The sequence below is a fragment of the Brassica napus genome, chromosome C1 (assembly GCF_020379485.1).
Source record: "Brassica napus cultivar Da-Ae chromosome C1, Da-Ae, whole genome shotgun sequence".
Lineage (NCBI taxonomy): Eukaryota > Viridiplantae > Streptophyta > Magnoliopsida > Brassicales > Brassicaceae > Brassica > Brassica napus.
The window spans coordinates 18,239,363-18,246,263 of NC_063444.1; the positions used below are offsets into that span (position 1 = coordinate 18,239,363).

Genomic DNA, 6,901 nt, shown 5'->3' on the forward strand with positions numbered 1-6,901 from the left:
TTCAGACAAAAAAAATTTAAAAACCCATTTGAGTTTCAGCGTTAATCATGGTCTTATTTGGTAGTTTCTTAAAAGTAAGTTCTTACCAGATAATTATTAATATTATTATACAATTTATGTTTTTGATTAAAATTGATTTTCTTACAAATACTTAACTCAACAAAAACATGACACTTGCCCTATTAATTAACTCAAGAGGTTCTTGCAGAGTACTTTTCTCTTCATCTTTCTCCAATTTTCTGATTTTTTCTTTTATTTTTTAATTAATGAGATACTTGGTCAAAACTCATCAATGGACATATGCTCCAAGAGCATGTTTAATGCAGTGGCTTAAGTAACGTGTTTAAGGAAAATAGCAATTAAAACAAAAGAAAAAAAGAAAAAAAGATAACAGGCGTTGCTTGGGAAGCGTCGTTTCTTATTTGCCATGTGTCGCAAAGCAAATGGCTGGAGGAGAGGTGTCGTTGGCTTCCGTCGCATTTCTTCTTTTCTTTCTCTCTCTCTCTTTCTCTCCTCTCTGTGGCGAAAGGCGACATCTCTTGCGATCGGTGGGTCTTTTCGACGAAACGGCCGCGTCTCTGTGGGTGGCTGGCGTCGACGATGGCCAACGACGTCCTCTCTATCTGTTTCTCTTCTCCACCAAGGAAAACGACGACATCTCTCCCTGTTTCTTTCCTCTCCTCGGCGAAAGGCGAGATCTCTCTCGATCGGTGGCTCTGTTCGATGATAAGGTCACGTCTCTGTCGGTGGCTGTCGTCGAGGAAGGGAAACGGCGATCTCTCTCTGTGTTTCTTTCCTCTCCTCGGCGGAAAACGGCTCTCTCTCTCTCTCAGGCAAATCGAAAGGTAAAGATGTGTTAATATGATTATTTGTTTGGATATTTCAATTATGCATGTATTTGATTTTGGTTTTCTCGAACAGATCGAGAATATTAATATGAGGAACATGAAAAAAATTGTTTTGATTTTTTTTTGTCTTTGTGTTGTGAGATGGAATGATCAAGAGGCATGATCAAGGTTTCTCAGACAAAAGCCAGACGATTATTCATAACAAAAGCCACACGATCAAGGGCCACATGATAAAGGTAAACCTTTGTCTTTGCTCGGCTGAATTGGATAAAACCTTTGTATTTGGTCTGGTGAATTGGATGAAGCATTGTTAATTACATTTTGTGGTTTATGGTTTGTTGATGTTGATTTTTATTCTCTGTCGAGCTCATATCTTAATATATAAATCTTTGTTTTGGAAGTGATTTGTTTCTTTCTTCTCTGTCTTTAGGTTGTTTGATCAAGATGCTTGATCCAGGTTCGTGAGACAAAAGGCCTACGATTGTTGATGCAGGTAAACCCCTCTCTTTGCTCTGGTTAATTGGGTAAATCATTGTACGGTTGTGTAAATGTAAATGTTGATGGTTAGTGTTAGGTTAGGTAATAACCGTAATAAATGCGTGTGTGATGAATGCGTAAGGTTATGGTTGTGTTAAGATAATAAATTGTACTTATGGTTTGACACATATCGATGGTCTTGTGTGATAATTGCGTTAGATATATGTCCTCTCGAACGGGTTGTGATCAATGCTTCTCTTCCTGCTTTTAAACTCTGTCCTTGTCCACTTTCTTGAGTCTCTCAAGCATGGGTTGTCCTTCTCTTCCCACTTCCTCCCATTTTTTTCTTTAATTTATCTCTTCTTTGCCATCTTGGAATATAGATTCCTATCCATATAGGCAGAATCCAAAGTTTGTTGATTTACTCAATAGTCAACAAGATATTACCTTTGGATCCTATGAACATAGTGTCGAGCTATCTTCAACCCAAGTTCCTTTTCTTGCCACTCAAGGTACAGCTGATTCAGCCTTCGTTGGAGACACTCCTGCTGGCCTTAGAGAACGAAGAAAATGGACACCAGCGGACGATGTTGTGCTGATCAGCTCGTGGGTAAACACGAGCAAAGATCCAGTAGTTAGCACTGAGCAAAAGTCAGGCGCTTTCTGGACAAGAATAGCAGCTTACTTTGCGGCAAGTCGTCAAGATGGTGGCTGCGAACAGAGAGAGGCTATTCATTGCAAGCAACGTTAGCACATGATCAATGATCTCGTTTGCAAGTTGTGTGGCGCCTATGAAGCTGCAAGCAGAGAGAAAACTTCTGGTCAAAACGAAAACGATGTGCTCAAACTAGCTCATCAAATATTTTACAACAACCATAAGAAGAAATTCCTCCTTGAACATGCTTGGAAGGAGCTGAGGCACGACCAGAAGTGGTGTGAGCTTTCATCTGCTAAGAACAGAGGAACCTCTAAAAAAAAGAAAGTGTGAGGACGGTGCAGATTCTTCAACATCTCAAGCAGATTCTAAGAAGCGTCCACCGGGTGTTAAAGCCTCAAAGGCGAGTGGTAAGAAGACGGTTGATCAAGAGAAGACTGTGAATGAGTTTGAGAAGGTTTGGACAATCAAGCAGAAGGATCTGGAAGCTAAAGAACGCTTGTCTAAGATGAGCCTGCTTGATAGTCTTATTGGAAAAAAGAACCTTTGGCTGAGTATGAAGAAGCCCTTAAGAAAAAGCTAATCAATGACTTGTTCTGATTCTAGTTGTCTTGTTGTTTCTTGTTCTGTTTATTGTTGTCTTGTTGTCTTTCTTGTTCTGTTTCGTTTAAAGTTGTTTTTGTTCTTGTTCTTGTTCTGTTTAATCTAGTTCTTGTAATGCTAAAATGTTCTTGTTTCGTTTAAATTGGTCCTGTTCTTGTTCTTGTTCTATGCCACTGATGTTCTTGTTCTGTTTAATCAAGCGGATGGAAGATATTGTTGTTGCTTAGTTGTATTTAACATATGGTTTTTGTATGATGTTGATAGTCACTTGTTAACGCAGATTTTAGTGTTTTGTACTCTTGTAGATACCAGCTGAGGTGATGGCTGACTTGTACTCTTGTATTACGGGGAGTGGAGAGGCAGACAAGGCCACAGGAGAGTGGAGAGGCAGACAAGACCACGAGAGAGTAGAGCATTGTATTGTCTTGTACTCTTGTATTTTATTGTCACGTGATTATTTGCCTCTTGTTATCTTGCATCACGGACACAAGATGTCACTTGTATTATTTGCCTCTTGTTATCTTGCATCACGGACACAAGATGTCACAAACATACTTATAAATTGTGTTGTCCTATCTGTCCACACTTGTAGTATTTTTACTTTCTCATTCTCTCCATTCTTGCAAGTTATCATCAAAAGACACTCATCACAAACGTGTAGTTCTCATCACAGCCACACTTATAAAATCCATTCCCTCCATTCTCTCAATTCTCTTTAAGTTCTCATCACAACCAAACTTATAACAATCCATTCCCTCCATTCTCTCAATTCTCATCACAAGCACACTTATAAAAATCTGAAAAATTTCATCTCATTGCATCTTCTTCTCATAACAATTTCGAGGAGTCAATGGATGAAACTTTTGATCAATATTTTGATCATCATTTCAATCAAGCATTTGAGAATTTGTGAAATAATTTTGGTGATCAAACAGAAGGAAGGAAGACAAGGAAAAAATGAGTTTTTATCGAAAGAAACCGTGAAGAAGGCCATCTCCGGTTATGGAATGATTATTTCAGTGACGCTCCAACGTATCCTGAAAATCTATTCCAACGACAATTTAGAATGAACAAGTTATTGTTCATGCATATTGTTGATCGCCTCTCCAATGAAGTTCAATTCTTTCGTCAGAAGAAGGACGGTCTCGGAAGGCTTGGTCTCTCTACACTTCAAAATTGTAAAACAGCTATTCGTGTGTTGGCATATGGGTATGCGCTTGATGCGGTCGACGAATACCTCAGGCTCGGTGCAACCACAACTCGGTTTTGTGTGAAAATTTTTGTGGAAGCAATAATAGATTTGTTCGGCGATCAGTGCCTAAGAAGACCAACACCAGATGATCTTCAACGTCTACTTCATATTGGAGAGCTTCGTGGATTTCCCGGGATGATAGGAAGCATCGATTGTATGCATTGGGAGTGGAAGAATTGTCCCACCGCTTGGAAATGACAATATTCTCGTGGTTCTGGAAAACCCACAATCGTTTTAGAGGCGGTTGCTTCATATGATCTATGGATATGACATGCGTTTTTTGGACCTCCAGGTACCTTAAATGATATCAATGTTCTTGATTGCTCACCTGTTTTTGTTGACATAATAAATGGTCAAGCTCCGCAAGTGAATTTCTTGGTCAACGGAAGAGAGTATCATTTGGCTTACTATCTCACGGATGGTATTTATCCGAAATGGGCAACTTTTATCCAATCTATTCCAATTCCACAAGGGCTGAAAGCAGTTTTATTTGCTCAACGATGTTTCAGATTTTCAACAAGGCGAAGGAAGCGGAAGTTCACATGTCGATCTCACCTATTCTACATATATCCCTACAAATATCGCCAATCAGATGGGTGTTCGAACAAGAATTCGTGATAGACAAGCGCATCAACAACTGAAAGGTAATTTGGTTGAACATATATGGCGTAAATTTGGACGTGATTAAGACAACAACTGAGCTTGTAATAAATAAATTTTATCTTTTTAAAAAATTTTATGTTTAAAAATAAATTTAATATTTTTTTATTGTTAAGAACCTTAATTAAGCAACTCCCAATAAACCACTATAATTAAGTGTTTCTTAACAAAGTTTATTAACTTAATTTTAATAGTTAAAAAAATCACTAAGCACCACTTAAGGGTGCTAGCAATAAACATGCTCTAACGAGTATATAAGTACACTTTCTTTCCAGCTGGGGTTTTAATTTTATAAGAATTTATAGTTGACATATCTGAAATGGACTTTTCAAGGGTCCTAATTCAAATCATGTAGAATTTAAGAAGTCAATCCATTTCTAAGTATTTTGATGCAAAGAGAATGCATGTTCAAACTTAATCTAAGTGCATTCAGTTCAATGAAGTGGTTTGATTAAACTAACAAGATTCTAACACAACTAACTAGCAACTTTCAATCAAATGGATAAATGAGGAATCATGGGCATAGGATTTTGATTTCAGATGACTAAGATTTAATCTAAAATGACAAGGTTTCAATCAACACATTCCCCTAAGTCTAGATAACAATTCTACGCAAGTTCTTTTTCAAGACAAAAGCTCATTTACTCTCATTGATCAAACATCAAATTCCTTTGGTTTGTGTCAATCAAACAATCATTAAGAACATATCATTCAACTTTCTAAACTCCCCTAACATCAAATCTCTTTGGTAGGGTAAGTTAAGAGCATGTTGAGTTGGCTCAGACATTTCATCGAACACCTTTCGGGCAATGAAATGTCTAGAGTTCTAATCTAAAATGGCCAACTCTAGATTAGCGTTAAGATCACTCAATCAAGCAAGGAAACATATTAATCTATCTAAAACATTCTAGATCATCACTTAATCATCTTAATCATCCTGGCCCATGAATCCAAAGATGACTACTCACTCATTATCATGGTAGACATGAAATCATTAGTTGATCTAAGTCTAAACATGATTAATGATCAAAGCAATCAAGTAAACACAAGAGAAATTGATCAAGATTAGATCTTTCACCTAAAGGTCGATTTTTGATTAGATAGAAAACAAGATAAGTCCCAACGGTATTTATACAATCCCTAGAAAACCTAATGGTTTCCTTAAAAATTCTAAAAAGCCCTTAAAAACGCCTAAAATCGACTAAGGAAAAGTCTCGACTCGGGTAGAAGTCATCAGCCACAACCCGTGCGACCCTAACTCGCGTTGGAACGTCGAGCGGCTCCACTTCATGCGCGCGGGTAGATCACCCCGAGTCCTTCTTCCCGTGTCGGAGTGTCGAGCAGCTTCATTATGGGCGCGGGAACGACTCCCCGCGTGAGCCCAACCCGGGTGAGTCGTCGCGCTGAGCTCTATCTTCATGCGCGCGGGTACGGCTTCCCGCGTCGGTCATCCCGCGTGACCCCGTCGACGAAGCTCCATCTTCATGCGCGCGGTGAGCCCAACCCGCGTGATCCAAGCCGTGTTGGAGGCCTTCGTTACCTCTTCTCGATGAGTCGACGCGGGTAAGTGAACCCACGTGGTTTAACCCGCGTTGCATTCGCCAAAACCCGACCAATCTTCATTTTCCATCTCTTGTTGAACCACAATGCTTCTAAACACCTCCAATCACTCCATAGGACACTCCAATACCTGATAAAGACATATGAATGCAATATGGATCCTAAAGATGCTTAATTCCTAATCTATATGATCAATATGTACAAAACAGATGATTAAAACAATGCAAATATGCAAGATATCAATTCTCTCAAACTTGTTCTTTACTTGTCCTCAAGTGAACCTGCAAGAACTCATAAGGGAGAGAGGTTTGAAGGTGGGGGCTCATAGCCAAAAGAAACACTTCCTAACACTCAACTTAACATCCTAAATAAACATAGCAAATAGCATGACCAACTCTCTTATTATACTCTAGCTTCTCTAGGCCTATCCATACTCTTATGCCTCTACACAAGTTGCAATACTCATCAACTAACAAGTTCCTTCAACCAGCTCTCACATTGATTCACACACACACACAAGGTGAATTCTCACAAATGGGCATATGATCTCAATCATTTGGCTAGGCAAGCAATGGTCTAATATGAATGAAGAGAATGATTCAAATGTCATCATTTCAAGGTGGTTATCACTCAAAAACAAGGAGCTTGATCATTATGCAAAATTTATCTAACACTAGAAGCAATTCATGCATACATAGATCAATTCTCATCATTCTACCCTTTTTCAAGTGATTACAAGTTCTACCCTTTTTATCCCCATCATAAGACCAAAATAGTACCCACTCACATCACTCACTCAATGAACAACTCTCTTTTTCTTTTGATTCAACCAATTAGGGACTTTAA

General features: G+C 38.7%; 1 long non-coding RNA gene across 1 annotated transcript; it reads left to right on the forward strand.

Annotated features, from left to right (window-relative positions):
* Nucleotides 1–456: 456 nt before the first annotated feature.
* On the forward strand, nucleotides 457–6,253 carry LOC111201918. Its single transcript, XR_002654851.2, has 4 exons — nucleotides 457–845; nucleotides 990–1,084; nucleotides 1,279–1,341; nucleotides 2,889–6,253. It is a non-coding gene; the product is annotated as an uncharacterized LOC111201918 (long non-coding RNA).
* The last annotated feature ends 648 nt before the right edge of the window (nucleotides 6,254–6,901 follow it).